The sequence below is a fragment of the Tiliqua scincoides genome, chromosome 3, assembly GCF_035046505.1.
Source record: "Tiliqua scincoides isolate rTilSci1 chromosome 3, rTilSci1.hap2, whole genome shotgun sequence".
In the NCBI taxonomy this organism is placed as follows: domain Eukaryota; kingdom Metazoa; phylum Chordata; class Lepidosauria; order Squamata; family Scincidae; genus Tiliqua; species Tiliqua scincoides.
Window position 1 is genome coordinate 26,313,463 of NC_089823.1, and position 23,518 is coordinate 26,336,980.

Below are 23,518 nucleotides of genomic sequence, written 5' to 3' on the forward strand. Positions count from 1 at the left end.
AGGGATGAGGGAGAGGAGGAGACATAATTGCTATTTGCTAGGCCAGTCCCCACTATTACCCAAAGGGAAGATGAGTGAACAGGTGGTGGTTTTTTCTGCTCCTGGTTTTCCTACCCCTTACTGCCACTTATTCATTTGCCTGTTTTCTTCCTCAAAGCTAGAGGGAGATGGAGACAAAGGCAGCCATGGCAAGGAACTCCGGCTGTTGACAAGGGAATTCTCACTGTGGCACGAGCTCTGGTCAATGCTCAGTTGAACTGTTGCTGGGGAACTTCCAGAGAAGGAGTAAGCCAGGCCAATTCACATGGGGCGCAATCCTAACCAACTTTCCAGCACTGGCATAGCTGTGCCAGTGGAGCATGTGCTGCATCCTGTAGTTGGGGGGCAGTTATGGCTGCCTCCTCAAGGTATGGCAGTGTTTGTTCCCTCACTTCAAAGTTGCATTGCCCTTGTGTCATTGCAGGAAAATGGGTTAGGATTGCGCCCATGGGCGCATAAATTATTTTGAGAGAATGTCACCATTTATTTCTGAGCCAACCCCCCACCCCACCCCCCAACAACCATATAACATTTAGAAAACTCTCAGGACCAAACTGTGCATTTAATGTAACATGTAGTTTGATGCTTAGTCACAGTATCACCATTCAAACCAAGTTTTTGCAGCTACGTAATGCTGGAATGCAGGTAGATCATGCAAGTACTCAGACACTTCTGTTTACCTTACAAAAGGCCCCCATGTGAAATTATTCTGTTTGTCTGATGCATTGTGGGATAACACCCCAAAATGTAACCTTGACCTGACATTTTGGACTCCCTCCTGTGGATCTTTCCTGTTGTGCTCATCCAATGGAATGGCTGAGTGATGACATTACCAGCTGAGTCCGCAGCTTACAATAATAGTTTTTGGACAATTCCAACAGTGAGTGTTCTTTCTAACCCAGATCAGTTTAGATTCTGAGTATACAAGGCCTTAATAACCAGGACAAATTCTGTCCACGATCCAGTGGCTCCAGTACGCACATGGAGATCAGTGTACCTCCTCCTTTTTATTATGAGCTAGGGAATCATAGAAAAGAGCCCAGTGTGTGGCCCCAGTGTGCAGAAATTCTGTGCAAGTAAATTGTACCCTGCTTAGAGCTTTGGATCACACTGGTTTTGCAAGGAGAGTAGGTTCATATCAAGCCAGTGTGGCACAGTGTTTAAAAATATGAGCCGTAAGCCAATTCACATTGGCACCTCTTCTTAGCTCTGTAGGTAGTTTCAGCTCCAAGCCCCCCAATCTGAAAATGGTATGAAATGCTCTTTGACCCATGCAAAGTTTTTCAGATCTTGAAGTGGCTTTTCTACAAGTTCTGTAAAATATAACATTGCTCTATTATATTAAATTTATTATTTGTTTGATGAAGTATTGCAGTATCAAAGCATATTCCCTTCCCCCTTTTGTTAAAAAACAAAACCAAAACGAAACCTGGCAAACAGTTACCTAGTAGCATTTGATAAATATTTTACAAAACAATTTATTCCTTTCCTATCTAAATTCATGAATTACTCATTGCGTGGCCCATCTTCTTGTCTTCTTCCCTCCAGGCAGACAGCAGTAGTTGCCACAAACTGTTTAAAAAATGAAAGCTGTTCACGATAAAGGTGGGCTTCATTAATTAATGAGCCCTGTAATGCTATACCTAAAGCAATAGCAGCATAGTTGGAGGTCCTCCTGTCTAAGATTGCACACCTTGTCATATGTGGGGTGAAGATCTCTTCTTATCTAGACAACTTCAAATCATTATCGTTATTTTTGCATAGCAGTTGAAATCAGGATTGTCAGATCATTGTATAGAGACATCGCAACACCTTCCACCACAGAAAGGATTCATTTCCTCTGTTTTGTAATGGAATCTGTTTGTGGATGGAAACCTTAGAAAAGATGGAAACCAGGACCTACACCATCTTAAGTGCATCTATGCTGATCCCAGCAGTCCGGGTGTGTATAGAGGAAGCTTTAAAAGGCACATATGAGTCTGTGAAAGCTGTAGAGATCTTTGTGTAGAGCAGGGGTGCTCAAACCCCGGTCCAGGGGCCATTTGCAGCCCTTGGGGACCCCCAATCCAGCCCGTAGGGAGCCGCCAGTCTCCATTGAGTCTCTGGCCCTCCAAAGACTTGCTGGAGCCAACGCAACTACTCTCAGCACAAGGGCCAACTGTTTGACCTCTCATGTGAGCTGCAGGCCAAGGGCTCCCTCCACTGCTTGCTGTTTCATATCTGTGAAGCAGCAGCGGCCGCAAAGGAAAGGCTGGCCTTGTTTTGCACAAGGTCTTTTATAGCCTTGAGCTATCTTGAGACCTTCATTCATTCATAGAAGTTCCATCTCTAATATATTCATTTATGTAAATTTATTCAAATTTTAAATTTAAATTAATTTTTTCCCAGCCCCCAACAGTGTCAGAGAGATGATGTGGCCCTCCTGTCAAAAAGTTTGGACACCTCTGGTGTAGAGCATTCCCCAACAACGAAGGGGATACAGCTTGGGTGTGTAGCATACTGGAGCCCTGTGAACATTGGATTATAACCACTGTGTGCAGCTTATGTATCCTGCTCCTTTGGCTGGACTCCATCTCAGAATATGGCAGGTTGTTTTGTAATGGAGTCAATTCCAATTACCCAGAAAACATAAAAAGGAACAAGTAGTTGACCTAACAGAAATAATAGGATGACTCTGCTTGCTGTAGATAATAATGACACATATCAGAAATAATAGGATGACTCTGCTTGCTGTAGATAATAATGACACATATTCATGTAGGGTTTTTCTGCAAAGTACTGTATATGCCCTATTTTGGCACTGATGAGGAGCTGTGGCTGAAAGATAATGGCCCCCACTGAGCTGGCTCAGGTTTAAACCCATTGTTCATTGGTCTTAGCCACTACACTAGCATTGTTTAAATAGAGAAGATAGAAGAAGCCTGTTATGAAAGCTGATATGATTTCAGGGGTCAGCAAGGTTGGGCACTGACCAAGGGCTAAAGCCCATCAAAGAGTCCACTGGGCTAAGCGGACTCCTAAGTCCTCAGCGGTAGTACTCAATGTGCCATTGGGAAAATATGAAACTGCCATGGGAAGCCCAGGACAGGGCTTTGCCCCAGGGCTTCAAGCAACCTGGCACTGCCATTGAATGATGTAGCACAGAAGGGTTGTGACCCAGAAGTGGAGACAGGGCTTCCCTGGCTAAGGTGTCTCAATGCCCCAGTTTGGGAATCTCTGCATAAGAGGCATTGGAGGGGGTGCCAAGCCCCCCAATCTTTCAGTGGGCTCCCTGGTCTCCCACTCATCTGCCTGTCCTCTCCTGCTGTGGCACTCTCTTACCTTACCTCACATCCTCTCCTTCCCATTGATCTGGATGGAAAGAAAGAACAGAATGGCATGATAATTGCAATAGATTGCCCTTCACAAAGCAGGAAAAGGAGACAAAAAGAAACTGTGGCAGTGTAACTGTACATTTCCTCACCTCTCTGGCACACTTGCTCTTGAAAAGGGGTCCGATATTGCAGGTTAGGGCTTGCAGTGGATCCCAGTTCTTGACAAACTGAAGAACATCAATGTAATGCAGGTCTCTTATTGTCTTGTGTGCTCCCTGAGGCATTTGGTGGGCCACTGTGAGATACAGGAAGCTGGACTAGATGGGCCTATGGCCTTATTCAGCGAGGCTGTTCTTATGTTCTTAATGGAACTTTCATAGGAAAAGGGCAGTGTGAATCCCCACTCAGTCATATAGCTCTTTGGGTGATCTTAGGCTGGTCACTCTAAGAAAGGGTTGTTATGAGGAAGACACATGATCACCCATGAGTTCCAAATGTGTTGTATTAATTTTACAATTTGTATTCGTTGTGCTTACATCTCACTCTTCCTTTGGAATTGTCAGAGTAGCTTACATGGGTCTTCCGCTGATTTCCTATCCAGGTGTCAATCAGATGCTTTTGCAAGAGCTACAATATCAGGCTCTTCCAAACTTTTCACTAGGCCTGTTCTGGGATCCTTGCACATAGTTTAACATAAGATCTCTTGATGCCTATGAATCTAAATATACTCAGTGGTGAAGAAATATGGGCTTAACATGAGCCTTTCCATTGTAGATATCTGGGTCCAACCATGGTGCAGCGGGCAGAATTCTGCCTGGACATTTCTAGATTCCTCCTCTTGACAGAGCTAATTTAACACACTTGTAATGTGAAAAGCAAGGACTTTTTAAGGTTAAAAACACAGCAAATTGTTCTTCTCTAACAATCCTGTATGTTTTATTAAAACAATCTACTTCACCACCCTTGATTGCACTCACCGTTTGTATTGTTGTGAATGGCGATGGCACAAGATGGCACAAAATCAGAAGTGTTTCTGCTTGAATAATCCCATGCATAAACTATATTAATACGTTTTCATTGATAATCTCCTCAAGGTCTCAAGTGGTAGACAGTCAGAAGTCTTCTCAAGGTCTTAGCTTCTCAAATTCCTAGAGAGCTGAAATTAATAGGTTATTTCTTCTTAAGACTGTACTACAATTTTTACACGAAGCAAATGGACAAATGCATTTATCAGCCAGTGTCCTAATTAAGAAAAATAGCTTGGGTAAGGAGCCATGTAATTATACAGACGCCTCTTCGTAATGTTAGTACCTTATTTTCCAAAGGCAGTGGATTAAGAAACTAAATTACTTACTGGAGAAACTGAATTGTTTTTAAACTAACAAACGAGGGGGGGAAAACAAGCACCACCTTCTGAAATTCCAGTCTCCAGAAGTACAGCCCCTTCACTCTCACTAGATGGTTCTGTAGCGGAATAACTGGGTTGATATGATTCTTCATACTTGCTTAATTTTATATTATGTCATATCAACTTAGGAGGGCAGAATCCAAGGACCAACTCCCAACACAGAATTAAGGCCCCAATCCTATCAAAGTCCTGCACTGCCGGAACTAGTGTCCTGGCAGCTCAAGGAACTTTATAGTGACATGAGAGCTGGGCCATTGTCCTGCTCTGCTAGACCACTACCACAAATTATTAGCTGTGCAGTGTGCATCATAGCGGCTTCAAGAGGCTTTGCTAGCACTGGTGAATTTTCAGTTGGGATGGACCATAAGCAGGGGAGTAATGGAGCATGTTGGGGAAGAACTGGGAGGGATGTTTGGGAGGGAGGAGGTGGATCAGGCAGCAGTGACTTGTGCCCAGATCCTGTCCCTGAAACCTCTCCATGGAATGCCCCCAATTTCTCCTTGGACTTATCTCAGCAAAATGGCTGGTGTGGTGTGGTTCCAAGGAGCAGTGTTCCCTGTAAGGAGTCTACGCCACTGCACAGACCCCCTCTGTAGCAGCATGGTGTCACAATTATGTCATGATGCCACTTCTAGACATTTGGCAATGTCATCACTAAACTTCCATGCTGCCGAGCTCTGTGCTAAGTGGAACTCTGCTTGGAGGTGTAATTGGTCAGCCTACTTGGGGGGGGGGGTAAGTAAAAAATACCTCCTGCAGGTTGTCTGATAGCCCCCCATAGCATGCAGCACATACTCCATGGGCACAGCTGCATGATATAACATGGCAGGGGATAGGATTGGGTAGTAGGTGGGCTTTAAGCCATTGTTTTCAATAGGCTCACAGCCCAATCCTCAGCATATCTACTCAGAAGTAAATTCCACTGAGTTCAATGGGACCTACTCCCAGGTAAGTATGTGTAGGATTGCAGCCTAAAGCATGCCAGCTCTGTTTCAGATTGGGGCTAGAAGCTTTTGGTAGATTCAAGAAAAAGTATTCCTGAAGTGGATGGTAGGTGAAGTTCTAAGGCTTAATATTTAATAGGTTTAGAACCTGGAACCTTGAACTGATATTTTAGAAAACGATTTCATGTCCTAATCACAGCCATATCATGGGTTATATAACCTTAATGGGGCTAGATGCTTGCTTGCTCACTTGCTTGCTACACTAACCTCAAGGGAACATAAAACCAGCCCAACTAGCAAAAGCATCCCAGTCTGGCTCTTATTCAGTAAAAGCTTAAAGTATAGCCAGCTCACCATCTGCCTTCCTGATCCACTCATGCCATATAAATTCAAGCAACTTCGTAGCTGCTCTGTTTTTTCTGGCTAGATAACAGGCTGGAAGGATTCATAGTTTGTTATTAGGAAGTCCTAGCACAGCAAGGCTGAAAATACAGCCTAGAACTGACCAGGTTAGTGAAGAAAAGAGATGAAGCTAGAGAATTGTTAGTCTCTTCTTGCAGCATCCTCCTTGCTGGTCTTCTGTGTGCTTATCTTAACAGCCCTATCCTAAACATATTTGGGAGTAGGTCTCCTTGCAATTAATGGGAATTCCTCCTCAGAAGGTATGCATAGGACTGTTAGTCCTTCCCAGTTCTGTTAGTTGGCTCATCAGCATCCAGCACATTGCTGTTAAGCTATTCATTTCACTCATTACACCAATCATGTCACACCCCTCCTTAAATCCCTTCACTGGTTTCCTGTCTGCTCCCACATCCAGGACAAACTTCTTGTCCTTGCATACCTTGTCCTCCATGGTGTTGTTGCTTCCTACCTCTCACTTTTAATATCCTACTCACCTCTGCCCATGACCTCTGCTGTTTCAGCTCTACCAGTCTTAGCCATCCAAAGATCTCCTGTTCACTCAAATTATCTACCATTTTCTTCTTACTGCCCCTTATGCCTGGAGCTGGTTCCCTGAACAACTGTGGGGTGCTTCCTCCTTCATAATCTTCAAATCCTGTTGGAAAAGCCACTTTTTCTATGAAGGCTTTGGCATCACAACTTAATCCTTGTGTGCATGTTACTTGTGTTTTAAAAAGTACTGCCAATAACACTTGTTCCCTACTGTGGCTAAGCTGAAGGCTGTGCAAGAATTGCAGGTGTTTCCCCTCTTTGCCTTGCATCCATCCCTCTGTTGCCTCCTTGTTATCAAATTCTGGATTGTAAACTCCTTGAGACAGAGATCTGTCTTTTTTACACAGTGAAGCAGCTAGTGGGTAAGCTAGGGTTTCCTGCCTAAGGCAGGGGGTTGGACTAGATGACCTGTTAGATCCCTTCCAACTCTATGATTCTATGAATCTATGATCAGCATGTCCGCACAACAGATCCCCACTCTTCTGGTTTGGTGCTTTTGCTTTTCCTCTGGAAAAAGCAGACACAATTTGCCACCTGAATGCAGAGCCAAAAAGCAGCCCCGCAGTCTGCCTAGACCGTGTTGGTCCTGCTGTGACCTTTGTCAGCAGGCGACTATCATGGGTTGAAGTGTTGTGCCAGAATGTACTGTGCAGACTTGAAATGTTGATACGCATCACCCCCTAAATCAAAACTGTGCCTATGTATCTTTATACAAAAATAGCATTCTTTAAAGGTCACAGCAGGAAAGGGTATTTGTTGGGGGCACAATGTACATGCGTTTCAACAGATGCCTTTCCCTGCAATCAGCTTGTGGCTCTAACTGGGTATTTCTTGCCAACAGGAAGAGCTCCATAAGCAAGTGATGAGACTTTTCATTGGTTCATCTGTCCTCTTAAAATTGGAACAGTACCTTAGGAGTAGGCACCTTGCCACACTAACAGATGGCTGCTGATGTATAGCATGTTAGAGAACCAACATATGCAGGAATTTGGGTCCCATCCAGGAATGTCAAAATGGCAGCCAAGCCAGTTTCTTTAGTTTCATTGTTCCTATATACCACTGGCACGACTGAATTTTAATTTGGAACTGTATTTCTCAGAATATGTCCTGAATGGCTGTTATATAAGAAATTATATTGTCATTTTGATGCACTTGGTCCTTACAGATCACCAGGGATGGGTCAACACTTGGATAACTCAGACTCAAGTTGCCAAAACACACATTTTTACCAACTCATACACACTCAAGTTGCTCATGTCTTTGAACCTGAAAGTGACTCTTGGCTTGTGTATTTTTGGGGGGACAGATGGACGGACAGGGTTTTGACTTGTAGAGTCAAGTTTCTTAACTTGAGTGTTTGTCTCACTCCACTGTGTGTGTCTCTGTGTGTCATAAGAACATAAGAACAGCCCCACTGGATCAGGCCATAGGCCCATCTAGTCCAGCTTCCTGTATCTCACACCAGCCCACCAAATGCCCCAGGGAGCACACCAGATAACAAGAGACCTCATCCTGGTGCCCTCCCTTGCACCTGGCATTCTGATGCATAGCCCATTTCTAAAATGAGGAGGTTGAGCATACACATCATGGCTTGTACCCCGTAATGGATTTTTCCTCCAGAAACTTGTCCAATCCCCTTTTAAAGGCATCTAGGCCAGTTGCCATCACCACATCTTGTGGCAAGGAGTTCCACAGACCAACCACATGCTGTGTAAAGAAATATTTTCTCTTGTCTGTTCTAACTCTCCCAACACTCAATTTTAGTGGATGTCCCCTGGTTCTGGTGTTATGTGAGAGTGTAAAGAGCATCTCCCTATCCACTCTGTCCATCCCTTGCATAATTTTGTATGTCTCAATCATGTCCCCCCTCAGGCGTCTCTTTTCTAGGCTGAAGAGGCCCAAACGCCGTAGCCTTTCCTCATAAGGAAGGTGCCCCAGCCCCGTAATCATCTTAGTCGCTCTCTTTTGCACCTTTTCCATTTCCACTATGTCTTTTTTGAGATGCGGCAACCAGAACTGGACACAATACTCCAGGTGTGGCCTTACCATAGATTTGTACAACGGCATTATAATACTAGCCGTTTTGTTCTCAATACCTTTCCTAATGATCCCAAGCATAGAATTGGCCTTCTTCACTGCCGCCGCACATTGGGTCGACACTTTCATTGACCTGTCCACCACCACCCCAAGATCTCTCTCCTGATCTGTCACAGACAGCTCAGAACCCATCAGCCTGTATGTGAACTTTTGATTTTTTGCCCCAGTGTGCATGACCTTACACTTACTGACACTGAAGCGCATCTGCCATTTTGTTGCCCATTCTGCCAGTGTGGAGAGAACCTTCTGGAGCTCCTCACAATCATTTCTGGTCTTCACCACTCGGAAACGTTTGGTGTCGTCTGCAAACTTTGCAACCTCACTGTTCACCCCTGTCTCCAGGTCATTTATGAAGAAGTTGAAAAGCACCGGTCCCAGGACAGATCCTTGGGGCACACCGCTTTTCACTTCTCTCCATTGTGAAAATTGCCCATTGACACCCACTCTCTGTTTCCTGGCCTTCAACCAGTTCTCAATCCATGAGAGGACCTGTCCTCTAATTCCCTGACTGTGGAGTTTTTTTCAGTAGCCTTTGGTGAGGAACCGTGTGGAACACCTTCTGAAAGTCCAGATATATAATGTCCATGGGTTCTCCCACATCCACATGCCTGTTGACCTTTTCAAAGAATTCTATAAGGTTTTTGAGGCAAGACTTACCCTTACAGAAGCTATGCTGATTCTCCCTCAGCAAGGCCTGTTCATCTATGTGTTTTGAGATTCTATCTTTGATGAGGCATTCTACCATCTTACCTGGTATAGATGTTAGGCTGACTGGCCTATAGTTTCCCGGGTCCCCCCTCTTTCCCTTTTTAAAGATAGGCGTGACAGTTGCTATCCTCCAATCTTCTGGCACCATGGCCGTTTTGAGGGACAAGTTGCATATCTTAGTCAAGAGATCAGCAACTTCATTCTTCAATTCCTTAATAACTCTTGGGTGGATGCCATCAGGGCCTGGTGACTTATTAATCTTTAATTTATCAATGAGGTCTGAAACATCTTGTCCACTTGTTTACTTTTTGTTTCTTGCCGCTTCTGCTCCCCAAAAGACCTGGTGCAATCTGGAATCCGGAATCCAGACCAATGTAAGCAGCAGGCTTGGGAGGAGGAGGGTAGGGTACAGGGTAGGTTGACTTCAGGAAGTGGGGGCTGTGGGGGAGGGGAGGGGGGCTGGCTGGCTGCACAAAGCTGGGGGGAGGAACCAGAAGAAGGTGAAGGAAGCCAAGACGGGGGTGGGGAACATGCTGTCTTGCCCATCAGAAAGGACTGGCGATTGATTGGCCGAATGGGGGTGGCATTTTTTTTCCTTGTCTCTGTCTGGATGACGGAGAGGAGAATGAATGAATCTGCAGTCCTATCCTCCTCCACAGTTACGCAGGAGGAAGCCTCATGGACACCAATGAGACTCATCCTTCTTAGAGCTGCAAAGGATTGTGTCATCAACCTCCTGGCTGCTGTGGACTACCCTCCTCCCTTCTGCTGCTTCTGTCCTCTCATTCGTGCTGCCTGTCCGTTCCTGCCTTGCTGAGCTCAGACACCTTCCTCCTTCCCTCCCTGTTGGTTAGTCCATGATGTGCTGCTCGCCACTCCTTCTGAGGGCAGAATCAGGGGTTGTGATGTGAAGGGGGGTTGCTGCTGAGGTTCGTACGGAACTGATCGCTTTTTTGCTCTGCTGCATTCACTCAAACAACACAGCACAGATTTTGTTTACATGATAAACGAAATGATGAAATGCTAGTGTTTGTTGGTTGCAGTGAAGGACTTCACCCAGGCATCACTAATGGCAGGTGGGAACAGCCAGAAAGTGTTAAATGAGAACTCTGACATCCAGCCCCACAGCACCTCTGTTTTTTTCTGCAAAGCCACAACTGACTCGTGTGCTGACCTGCTTTTCTGAAAGACTCCAACTTGAGTCAAACTATCTCTAAAACCGCCTCTGGACAAGTCCCAAAGGCTGCCCATTAGGACTCATTTCGACTCGAGTCAAGGGAGGTAGAGGCAGGGCTAAACTCAAGACTCGGGGAGGTAGCTCTGGAAAATCACTTGATGTAGAATGCAGCAGCTCATGGTGAAACTTTTGGTTCTCACGCCCAGCATGGACCAGAGTGTGACCCACCAAATTTTGGGGCACTAGCTATTTGACAGCATGTGCTATACCAAAAATATGGCTTAGGGCATCTTTATTGTATTGCTTGTTGCTTTGCCCTAAATCAGGGGTGCTCAATAGGTGGATCACAATCTACCAGTAGATCGCGAGGCAAAATGAGTAGATCGCGGAGTGCCGACCCCTCCCTTCAGGTGCCTCTGGGAGGAAACTCCGGGAGTAAGGCCCATTGTACTCAATGGGGCTTACTCCCAGGTAAGTGTGGCTAGGATTGCAGCCTCACAGCCTAATCCTAGGCATGTCTACTCAGGAGTAAGTCCTGTTATACTCAGTGGGGCTCAAGGTACACCAACATACATTGTACACATAAATGTTATATGTTATGATGGCGCGAACATTGTAAAAAAAACTCTGGTAGATCTCCGGGCCTTGCTGGGTTTCAAAGTAGCTCTCGAGCCAAAAAAGTGTGAGCACCCCTGCCCTAAATGAAATGAGGGTCACTGGGGGAGTGGCTTTGACAGCACCTTCTCTCAGCAATATTAAACAGCACTTAAATTGGATGTCTTGTTATTGATTTCCAAGCATTTTAATGAGGAGGATGCAGGACGCCTGGAATTTTGTCTTGTTTGGGGAACCACTTCTTTGTCTTCTACCATCTGGGAGCCTCCATTCTTTTGGGAACAAAAGTCTCTCCCATTGTCCATTCCGCTTTCCAGTTGAGTGGAGAGCCCAAGTGGTATTGGGAGAAATCAACTTAAAGAGATCTGTAGCAGGTAGCAGTGAGCTGCAAGCCAATAATAGTTGATTGGACTAGGGTACTGCAAGACCTGAGACAGCTCCAAAAGGCAAGGAAGTTGATCTGTTGAACTCTAGCATGCCATCTAATTCCTGTGCCAGATGTCCGTGCGTGGGAATGAATTTGCATCCGCTCTTTTAGAGAAACACTGCACAAGGCACAGGGGGTCAGTGTGACATCAGCAGGCTTTCTGCAACCCAACCATTAAGGGAGGCATTGTGAACTTATCCAAAGTAACCCTCCTGCCTAAAGGTACAGAGCCAGATCTTATCAATTTTACAGCCAACAGGGCAAGTGCTGCATCCTGCAGTAGAGGGGCAGTCATGGAGGCATCCTCCAGGTAAGGAGGCTTACCTTTCCTCGGGGCTGCATTGTGGCTGCACCAGCATTGGAAAGTTGGATAGGATTGGACCCACAGTCTCCTTGCAACCTGCCATTGCAGGGTTACAAGTAACAGAACAAGCACAATTTTGGACATCTACCTGAAGCCATCAGCAGAGGCCATTTATGGGTCCAATTCTATTGGGGCTGCCCAACAGCAGAATGTGTGTTCCACTGCTGGCAACTGCTGAAAAACCATCATAAAAGGTCATAAAAGGTGCTCCAGAAGCACGCAGACTGTAGGAACACTAAGCATGTCTACTCAGAAATAAGTCCCATTGTAGTCAGTGGTGCTTACTTCCAGGAAAGTGTATATTGTATAGGATTCTAGCCCATGTTTTATCCCCATATTGCAGCTGAAGAACGCAGGGTGGGTGGAGGGGGAAGTGATTTGCCTAAGTCCAGCAAGAGAATATGTAGCAGGGGTGAGATTTGACCCAAGGAGGTTCTGATTTGCAACACTGGCTGCAATCCTGACCACACTTTCCTGAGAGTAAGTCCCACTGAACAAAATAGGACTTGCTTCTGAGTAGTCCTGGTTAGGATTGTGCCCTCAAGTCCCTCAACCGTTATGCTAGTGGGCATCACTACTGAAAACCATTTTCCTGTTGCTGTGAGTGGAGGCACTCCTTCATGTCCCTGACCCCCAAGCTATGTAGGGCTTTGAAGGTAAGCAAGGACCCACAGTTTGAATTGTGACTGAGCCTGGTTTATGTAGCAGTAGTGGTTTGAACCACCCTCTGAACCCTTATTGAAGAAAAGAATGCAGTGTTTAATTTTGGTGCAATTTTTGACACATTTCTCTCCAATCAATCGCAATGTTGATGTTCCTATATTCCTATGAGCCTCTTATAGGGGACTGAGTGAACCTCACAAAATTCATGGTTAATCTTGAAGATGTTTCATTCTTTTGTACAAAACTCTGAAGCCCTCATTTGTATGCCTAACAGGATTCCAGACTGCTGCGCACGTGTTTGCTTGCAAATGTACATCCGTTTGCAATAATCATGGAGTGTAAACTCTGACTCTGGGAAATCAGTCAGTGATATTAGCTGCCTACAGAATAAAATGATCACTCAGCTTTATCTCTTTCCCCCAGCCTGCATCCCTGGGAAAGATATATAGACCCAGTTCAGCTTTCACATTCTTCCTTTAAAAACTCTCTTTGTCCCTTCTTCTCCACTTCATATTCATAAGATAATTCAGCATGGCAATAATGACATGATGAGGCTTCTTGATTGCTGCATACTTGGCTGATAAATTCAAAGGCTGAGCACTAGTAGTGTTGATTACAGGGACATAACTTGATAACCCCAAGACTTGATTCCCAAAGTTGAATCATAAAGCTTCGTTTGCATTCAGATGTGGCATGTGGATCCCTTGCACGTGTCACGCAGGCCTGTTCATGACAGTCAATGGAATTGTGCACTAGGATTGACTTCATTGGAAAGGGTATTCCAGGCGCAGATTTCTGTGTGCTCATCAGAGCTTCCCCACCAGAACAGTTACTTGGTTCTGGAACTAGACCTGTAAGTATGGCCCCTTTAAAACAGCACACATAAATCAGTTTCAAAAAATGGATGCATACTCTTGAAAGTGGCTACAGCAGCTCAGTAGGGAGACAGCACATCTTGCCCATAGAACAGTGTTTCTCAAACTGTGGGTAGGGACCCACTAGGTGGGTCGTGAGCCAATTTCAGGTGGGTCCCCATTCATTTCAGTATTTTATTTTGAATGTATTAGACTTGATGCCACCATGGGATGTGATTGCATTTGGGGAAATGTTACAGACTGTTACATCTAACATGTTTTTAGATTGTGAGCCCTTTTGGGATAGGGAGCCATTTAGTTATTTGATTTTTCTCTGTAAACCGCTTTGTGAACTTTTAGTTGAAAAGCGGTATATAAATACTGTTAATAATAATAATAATTACAGACCTGTGCTTTTAACAAGCTACTATGTATGTATAATCTAATAACAATGATTGTGAATGGGACTTACTCCTGGGTAAGTGTGGGTAGGATTGCAGTCTAGGATTGTTAACAATTTTCCTGCTTGATGATGACACTTCTGGTTATGACATCACTTCTGGTGGGTCCTGATAGATTCTCATTTTAAAAAGTGGGTCCCAGTGCTAAATGTGTGAGAACCTATAGAAGATCCCAATTTCAATATCTGGCTTCCACCAAGTAGGGCTGTAAGTGTGGAGACCCATTGCCAACCAGCATAGATATGGACCCATGGTCTAATTCAATGTAAGCAAATATTCAAGGTGTTGAATTCTTTTGTGGAAGGGCATGCCACTTGCTAGACATTTGTGTTGTAATTATTTGATGCATGTGGCTTTAACTGGGAGATTATATATTGAACAGATGCATTATATAGCTGTGTTTTACTGTGTGTGACTCATTGAAAGTGACGCCATGGCCAGAAGTGACATCATCAAGCAAATTAAAATAAATAATTATAAATAATTAAATTAAAATAAAAGAAATAATTAAATGAGGGGGAGCCAGCCCTGTTCCACCAAGTAAATTTTCTCTGTAGTCTGCCTGCAATAACACACCCCGCAAAAAAGAATCAGTGAGATTTCCAGCCTTCCCAGTGCCCAGTTTAAAGTTCTTTTATTTCAGACATATCAATACAAAGACCCACATGGCTTTACAAGTGCAAAATAGAAAACATTCCCTTACCAGTTCAAGCCTCTTTTTTAGTAGGGGGGTGGGAGGCTGCCTTCTGGAGCATTTGTTGTGCTTCAGTAAATCAGGTCGGGACCATTCTGGTGTCCTCACATTCCCCTTTGTCTGACCTGATCACAAGCCAAGGCACATCTGCCTACTCATGAGTAAATGTGACTGTGAGGCTGTTTCGCTTTCAGTAGAGCTCCATACTGGGAGCTGGGAGGGAGGGACCTACTTTTCGGGTGTTTTTGGGGGCTGCATTCATTGGATCAGGACCATTCTGACATCCTTGGAGTCCTCTCAGCCTGCCCTTTCTGAGGGACAAAGGCATGTTCACCTACTCACAAGTAAACACGGCCATGTGGCTTCGTTTCGCTTTTCATAGGGCTCAATACACTTTCAGCTGGGAGGGAGGGAGCTCCTTCTCGGGTGTTTTGGGGGGGCTGCATTCATTGGATAGGGACCATTCTGGTGTCATTGGATTCCTCTCAGCCTGCCGTTTCCGAGGATTATGGCAAGTACACCTACTCATGAGTAAATATGCGATATGGCTTGGTTTCACTTTCCATAGGGCTCCATGCATTTTCTTTCCGGTTTTTTGGCCATAACTTTTGAAAGAAAGGAGCTATTTCACTCTGGTTTTTTGCATTGCATTCCACTGGAAATTCCACATCCAACAGTATATGGCATGATGGGGTTGCTCCCAAAACTGCAATTTTAGCATGTCATCCCCCAGTGCACGTCACCCCCCCCTTGCGTGTCACGCGGTGCGGCCCACACGCCTGCACTTCCCTAGCGACGCCACTGCTTAGCAATGCACAGTTATTTTGCTAGGTAGTGAAGCTGTTCATGCTCTTTCCCCCAGCCTATGTCCCTGGGAAAGATACATATACATATATAGTATAAATCAACATAGTTAGATTTATACTATTTGAGAAGTGACTGTCTTCTGTCCTGAATTTTGTTTTTCTGAAGCAATATTATTCTGTGTATGCTAATACTTTATGCAAGTGGTTCCCAAACTGTGAGCTGTGGCTCACTAGGGAGCCTGTAAACCAGCTAGGGGAGCTGCAGAATCCTCACAAAAACCCCACTGCCCTTATACAATGGATTATTTCAATACAATGTATTGTATAGGATTGTAGCCCTAAGGGGAAGCCACAGCTAATGGTATGGTTGATCAAAGGAGGCACCAGTCAAAAACATTTGGGAACTGCTGCTGTATGCTGTTTCTGGGTAGTGATTTTCATAGTGAGTAACAAGTCAGCTTAGAAAGGGAGGGAATTTTTCAGGGAAGGATGAGGTATGTCCCAGAATGTGTCCTGATTGGGCTTGGAATCCGGGTTCCAATCCTTGGTTGACTGTGCAGGAGATCAAAGGGGCAAACATCTTCCCACCCACTCTCGAAAAACCTTCATATAATTTGCCGTCTTAAACCAAGTTAAAGGCCTATTAGTTCAGGTATTTTCCTTTTGATTGACTTTTTAAGACTGTGCTGAACTTTGTAATCTTTGTCCTGTGCAGACCTTCACATACCATATAGAACTGACATATGGTGGGGGCAGGATTAACCTGATGTCCCTTCCTCCAAGCTCCATGCAATGACTGACTCTCTGTGCACAGAGCCTATGCATGAATAGCTCTTATATTGAACAGCTGTATATAAATACTGTTAATAATAACAATAATAATAATAATAGATGTTCAGGCTCTTCCGCAAAAAGAATAGTTCCTGATCACATGGAGAGAACCTATAAGCATACAGATTAGATGTGCATAAGTTCTGTGCGCACTGGCCCAGTCTGTGCATGGAGTTTGGGGATGGGGCAAGTGGCACGATCCTGCTTGCCCTCCATGAAATAGGATGGCATTCAAAGGACTTTCTTCTTGCATTGAAACTGTGTTTAAAGATTGAAGGAAAGCTCTTTCAGTCTATTAGAAGCAGCATCAAAAGAAGGGAATTTCTCATGATGATAGCAGCAGGTAGTACCAGCCTAGCTTTGTCAGCTGTGAGATAGCTGGACTGTCTGTTCCTGTATCTATCCGTTGACTCCAAAATGAATTCTGAATAAAGGGTTCCTTTTCCGTCACAATGAATTATGTTTCCCTACCCTCACCCATGCATGCCACATTTGAATCCGACTCAAGACTGAGAGGCATGTCTACCAGAGTGAGCAGGTGTGTTTAGCTATTGACCTTTGGTGAGGGTTGCATTGGTAATTTGTTGCATCTATTTTGCATTTTTGCATATAACAATTGTTCAGATATTCTGAACACATGACTAGAGGGATAATCCAGTAGGAATGTTGTGCGACATGTTCTGTTTTGTTGGAGTTTTCACCAGCATGTTGTGCAAGACAGTGGCGTCACTAGGATTCACGTCACCCGGTGTGGGAAGCCTGCGCGTCACCCCATGCAGTGGGCGGGGCAACGCCCCAGGTGGTGGGCGTGGTGATGTGCCATCGCCCCACCCCCACTGGTTTTTCGTCTGTACCTTTTCTCAGAACACAGATATTTCAATGTGGTTTGTTTCATTGTATTCTGCATGAAATTATGCATTGATTGATATATAACATGATGGTATTATTAATCCAAATTCTGATTTTAGTGATTTTGAAAACTTGTAGAGTCTCACACAGACAAACCCCATGTCAACTTACTAACACCTTATTGCAGCAGTTCTCAAACTTTTAGCACTGGGACCCACTTTTTAGAATGACAATCTGTCCAGGACCCATTGGAAGTGATGTCATGGCCAGAAGTGACATCATCAAGCAAATTAAAATAAATAATTATAAATAAATTAAATTAAAATAAAAGAAATAATTAAATGAGGGGGAGCCAGTCCTGTTCCACCAAGTGAATCTACTCTGAAGTAAGTCCTATTGTGGTCAATGGGGCTTACTCTCAGGAAAGTATGGATAGGATTGCAGCCTGTGAGCCCAATCCTATGCATGTCTACAATGAAATAAGTCCCATAGTGGTCAATGGGGCTTACTCTCAGGAAAGTGTGGGTAGGATTGCAGCCTGTGAGCCCAATCCTATGCATGTCTACTCAGAAGTAAGTCCCATAGTGGTCAATGGGGCTTACTCTCAGGAAACTGTGGGTAGGATTGCAGCCTGTGAGCCCAATCCTATGCATGTCTACTCAGAAGTAAGTCCCATAGTGGTCAATGGAGCTTACTCTGTAGTCTGCCTGCAAAAACAACCCTCCCAAAAAAGAATCAGTGAGATTTCCAGCCCTCCCTGGTACCCAGTTTTAAAGTTCTTGTATTTCAGGCACATCGAGATAAAGACCCACCTGGCTTTGCAAGTGCAAAATAGAAAACTTTCCCCTTACCAGTTGAAGCTTTTTTTGTCCTTTTTAGTGGGGGGGGGGGGGGAGAAGACTGCCTTCTGGAGCATTTGTTGCACTCCAGCTCCATCGGATCATTCTGGTGTCCTCACATTCCCCTTTGCCTGGCCTGACCACCAGCCAAGGCTCGTTTGCCTACTTGTGAGTAAACACAACCGTGCAGCTGCGTCGCTTTCCATAGGGCTGGGAGGGAGGGACCTCCTTTTGTGCTTTTGGGGGCTGCATTCATTGGATCAGGACCATTCTGACATCCTTGGAGTCCTTGCAGCCTGCCCTGAGTCCTCTCAGTCCTTGCCTGGACTAAGGCAAGTTTGTCTGTTCATGAGTAAACACGGCCACGTGGCTTCGTTTCGAGCTCAATAGACGCAGCTGGGAGGGAGGGAGGGACTTCCTTCTTGTGTTTTTGGGGACTGCATTCATTGGATCGGGACCATTCTGGTGTCATTAGATTCCTGTCAGCCTGCCCTTTCCGACAGACTATGGCAAGTATGCCTACTCGCAAGTAAACACACAATACGGCTCACTTTCATTTTCCATAGAGCTCCATGCATTTTTTCTTTCCAGTTTTTTGGCCATAACTTTTGAATGAAAGGAGTGATTTCAATTCTGTTTTTTGCATTGCACTCCGCTGGACATTCCACATCCAACAGTATATGGCACGATGGGGTAGCTCTGAAAGCCACTAAGTTAGCATGTCCTCCCTCCAGGGCACGTCACCCCTCCTGGCTTATTACCCGGTGCGGCCCCCCTGCCCCCCCCAGCGACGCCAGTGGTGCAAGACACAGGACTGGGAACAGGGGTTGCCAAGCTGCCTGTTTAGTAGTGTGCTGCAGGCACCTGTTCATTAAAATTTGTCCACAGGGAAGAACAAACAATGCAGTTTTGTATGAAATATTCTCTCCAACAATATTGGAACAGAATGTATGTGTGCCCATCAGAATTAATCTGTATCACATTATTGTTTCAAGCAACAGACACTAGCAATCCTATCCTAACTAAATCCGCCCCTGCTGATGCAGCTGTACCACTGGAGCTTGCACTACATCTTGTGAGACGAGCCAGTCACAGAGGTGTCCTCCAAGCAAGAGAACATTTGTTCCCTTACTTTGGGGTAAGCCTCTATTAGCCCAATGGGTCACCTCAGACCTGTGCTGACTTCTTTGCTGGCACAGGTCCAAGGTGATTTACGGAGAGGGAATGGGGGGAGACAGGACAAGGATATTGGCGCAAGTTGCCGCCACCAATATCTGCTTCATTCTGCTCCCTATTCCATCCCACCCAGAAACTCCCCCATGCCTCCCTCTCCCCACCCTATTATGCCCACCCTGCCCCCATTGCTACCTCCATGTATTTTTTTTTTTAACTGACCAACTGGAGGGGTGAGCTTGATCCACCCTTTCCCCCTCCCCCCGTGCCATTTCAAAGGTGAACACCTCTGCTTCAGGAGCACAATTCTTGTCTTTTAAACAGTGTGAGGGAAAGAGTGAACCTTTCCCTACCTGTGCAGCCTAGTCAAGACCAGAATCTGCCTCTCTCTCTCTCTCTCTCTCTCTCTCTCTCTCTCTCTCTCTCTCTCTCTCTCTCTCTCTCTCTCTCACACACACACACACACACACTGCCATTTGGCCGGTTTTAACAGAAAAAAGCTTCCAGTGGGCAGTATGCATTTGTTTGCATATCTGACACAGCCAGTGGTGTAGCTAGCAGGGGATGGGGAACGGGCCACCCTCAGGGGGTGACATCACTAGTGACCCAAATCACGGTTGTTAGGAATAATACCATCATGTTATATACCATGCTATGCATAATTTACAGCAGCATGCTGTAAAACGAGGGTGAAATATCTCAATTCTATCAAAAATTATGGCCAAAAAAATGCAACTGTCTTGTGTAACAAAAAGTAGATTTCCTTAACTCAAAACGAACCAATGAGACTGATTTTTGAAAGAGCCAATGTTATTATGACACAGCATGGACCCAATAAGGTTTTAGTAAGGTGACACCCTTGGGGATGGGTGACAGAACCAGTGACCAAAATTGTGGAAATCATGGTTTTTTAGGAATAGTACCATCATATATCATTCAATGTGTAATTTAACGTAGACTGTAATGAAACAAACAGCACTGAATATCTTTTTTCTAGCAAAATAGCCAAATAACCAGAAAAAGAAAACACAACTGACATGTAACGAAGTGGATTTCCTTAACTCAAAACTGACCAATGAGCTTGAGTGTTCTGAAAACTGATGAGGCGTTGATGCAACATGGAATCAATAAGGTGTTAGTATGAGTCCAGTCTCTTTCCCATGTATCAGAGGCAGAGCTAATACTCGAACTCCTATTCAGTTGTGTGAGTGTCGTCAAGTTGGCCACTTTTTGTTGGTTGCTGATTGATTGACCTGTACTGTTCTGTAGTAAAATAAATAAAGTTAATGGGGATGACAGCATGAGTTGCCAGACTGGGTGACACCAACCCTAGTGATGCCACTGGTGAGAAGGTTGGGTGTTGTTGGTTACTGGCTTAGGGCCCAATCCTATCCAATTTTCCAGCACCGGTGCAGTCACAATGTAGCACCAAGGTAAAGGGGCAAATGTTCCCATACCTTAAGGAGGCCCACCACAAGTTGCAGTGCATGCCCCATTGGCAGAGCTGTACCAGCACTGGAAAATTGGATAGGATTGAGCCCTGAGATGCCTTTTAAAGTGAATTCTATACATTCATGGTGGATTATAGTCTATCAGTGCTTACTAACTATGATGGCTACATTGAACCTCCAGATGCAGGGGCAGTATGTCACTGAATACTATGTGCAACGGAGCAATATTAGGGGAGGGCATTGACATTCATCCATTGCTTGTGGGGAAACATCCACTGCATTTATTTTCTGATCATTATTATTATTCATTTCATGTCATGCCTATAACTGTCTCTCAGCCTCATTTACCTCACAGGGTTGTTGTGAAGACAAAAGAAGAGGAAGAACCATGCACACCACCCTAAGCTCCTTAGAGGAAGGGTGGTATAAAAATATGAAAAATAATTAATTTTCTTGTATGGGTGGTGTCAAAAATTTATGGGCCCGGGGGTCAAATGACACCACAAGTCATGGCCCTCACTCTGAATTGGACCACTGAGCCTATTCCTCTGCATGCTGTAGCTCTTTCAAAAGGAAAGAGAAAAATGCCATATATTTTGAAGGCCAGAGGAGCAAAAGTCCAAAATGGTGCCAATGGCCCAATTTTTTGAAGTTACCATGTGACCTCATACATGTGGAAAATGTTGATCTAAATTTCTTGCCTGGCTGGAAAACTCATCAGACTGTTTTTTAAAGCAGTGGTCACCAAACTCGCAACTGCTGTGTAACGAACATGTAGTCCCCATTCAGACCACAACTTACTGTTTCACCTCTGCGTGGCTTGTCTGCCGAGTAGATCTTCACACAGGAACTCTCTGGGCAGTTGCGTCTGTTGCCTGGCTTCCCAGAAAACTGTACAAAGGACATATGGGCAGTCACGACTGTCCATAGCATTCCAGGACCCAGATCTACTCGTAAGGTGAGCCACACGGCGATGGAATAGTAAGCTCCACTCATGGAACAGAAGGCTCAAACCCCCGATCTGGCCCCCAGTAGGAGGCCTGTTTTTAAGCATTAATACTGAGCAGGACAGTATCTTGGTTATATTTCCTTCTCGCAGCCCCAAGCCACTGCATGCAATTTAGCATTCACCTCCAGAGTTCAAAATGTCCTGCTCAGAGTGTGAAATGGAGCAATTATTTTTTCTGAAGGTAGTTGTTTGCCTTGCGTTCTGCTATCTATACACAAACCTGAAATCATGCATTGACCCTAACAGCAGTTTGCATATAATGGGTGTTTTCAAAACCTGATTGCTCGGTACATAAGTAGGTCGTATCCCACATACCCTTACCTTCATCCTACAATAGTGCTTTAATTACTAAACACATTTGGTGTATTTCAAAGGGTAACAGTATTTGTTCAAAGCTGCACTTCATACATTAATTACTTGAAAAGAATTTTTCTCCCCCTTTTGGTAATGCAAGAGCTTTCTCAGAAGAGATTATGTAACTTCCCTTGACACCTCATACTTCAAACAGAAGAATGACTTCCATGCTGGAAGCCAGCCAGATTTGTAAATTGAAATGTTCTCTGTATAATAAATTTCACATAAGAGAATAACAGATAAGCATATGAGGTTTCAATAAAAAGACTTTTGCCATATCTGCTTGGCAAATAATAATAATAAAAAATTCTTCTTGAAGAAGACTTCTTCTGTTATTTGAATTTTAAACTAAATAAGCTAGAGAAAGAAGAGAGAGAGAGAGAGAGAGAGAGAGAGAGAGAGAGAGAGAGAGAGAGAGAATCTACAGGCTGGCTATCCAAATAAGTTTAGCAATCACAACTCCATGCATTAAAAAAAAAAACTGTTGAGATAAATGGATAGTTTATTTGAAATGAGATGGTATTCTCTGACATTTTTGTTACAGTACATAGACTGAATTTCTAAATACTATTTTGTATTCAGGCATATTGAATTCACCATAAACTGACCCCTTAAGTACCGCCCAGATTCCCCTTCCCCCTCTTCCTTGTTCTAGGACAGGGGTGGGCAAATCCTTGCCCACGGGCCATTTGCAGCCCTCAGGGTCCCCCAACCTGGCCTGCAGGGAGCCTTCAGACTCCAATGAGCCTCTGGCCCGTCAGAGACTGTTGGAGCCCGTGCTGGCCTGCAACAGCTGGTCACGACCACCAGATGCAAGCTGCAGGCCGAGTTATAGTTCTCATGTGTATTATAAATAAACTCAGTAAAATTCATTCATTCATATAACTATCATCTCTAATATTTTCATTTATGTAAATATATGTAAGTTTATTAAAATTTGAAATGTAAATTAATTTTTTCCCTGGCCCGCAACACAGTGTCAGAGAGATGATGTGGCCCTCCTGCCAAAATGTTTGTCCACCCTGACCTAGAAGAAACACTGAAGGCTATGCTAAGATCCCTGCCAGAAAGCTGTGTATAACCCTGCTAATAAACAGTTATGTTACCAACACTTCTATGGAACCTATACCTGTAGTCAAGATTCAGCACACACACTCCGCACATGGTCCTTCTGCGGTCTGGGCCACAGGCAAAAAGTCCATCTCAGACGACTGGTGTGTTGCCAAATGTGGCTGCGTTGGGGAGTGCAGTGCATGTGATAGGATTTCATGGGGTAATTTGAGACCTACGGGCTTAATAGCTACTTTCTTTTGGTGAATCATTCTCAGCATTCTGCCAAACAGCATCTTTGTTTTCATGGGAACATTTTTTATTTCTGCTCTTGACTACTGACTGCACACATGCCTGTGATTTTCCTGTTCCCCTTTGAGTACAGCAGGTTGTTTTTGCTTGAATTTTAAATGTTGCTTGTTATTTGAGTAAAGGTC

General features: G+C 44.5%; 1 protein-coding gene across 2 annotated transcripts in view; it reads left to right on the forward strand.

The window, feature by feature from the left end:
* The window catches only part of MTUS2 (microtubule associated scaffold protein 2), a 226,106-nt gene that overhangs the window by 121,462 nt on the left and 81,126 nt on the right, over positions 1-23,518 (forward strand). The window lies entirely within an intron of this gene.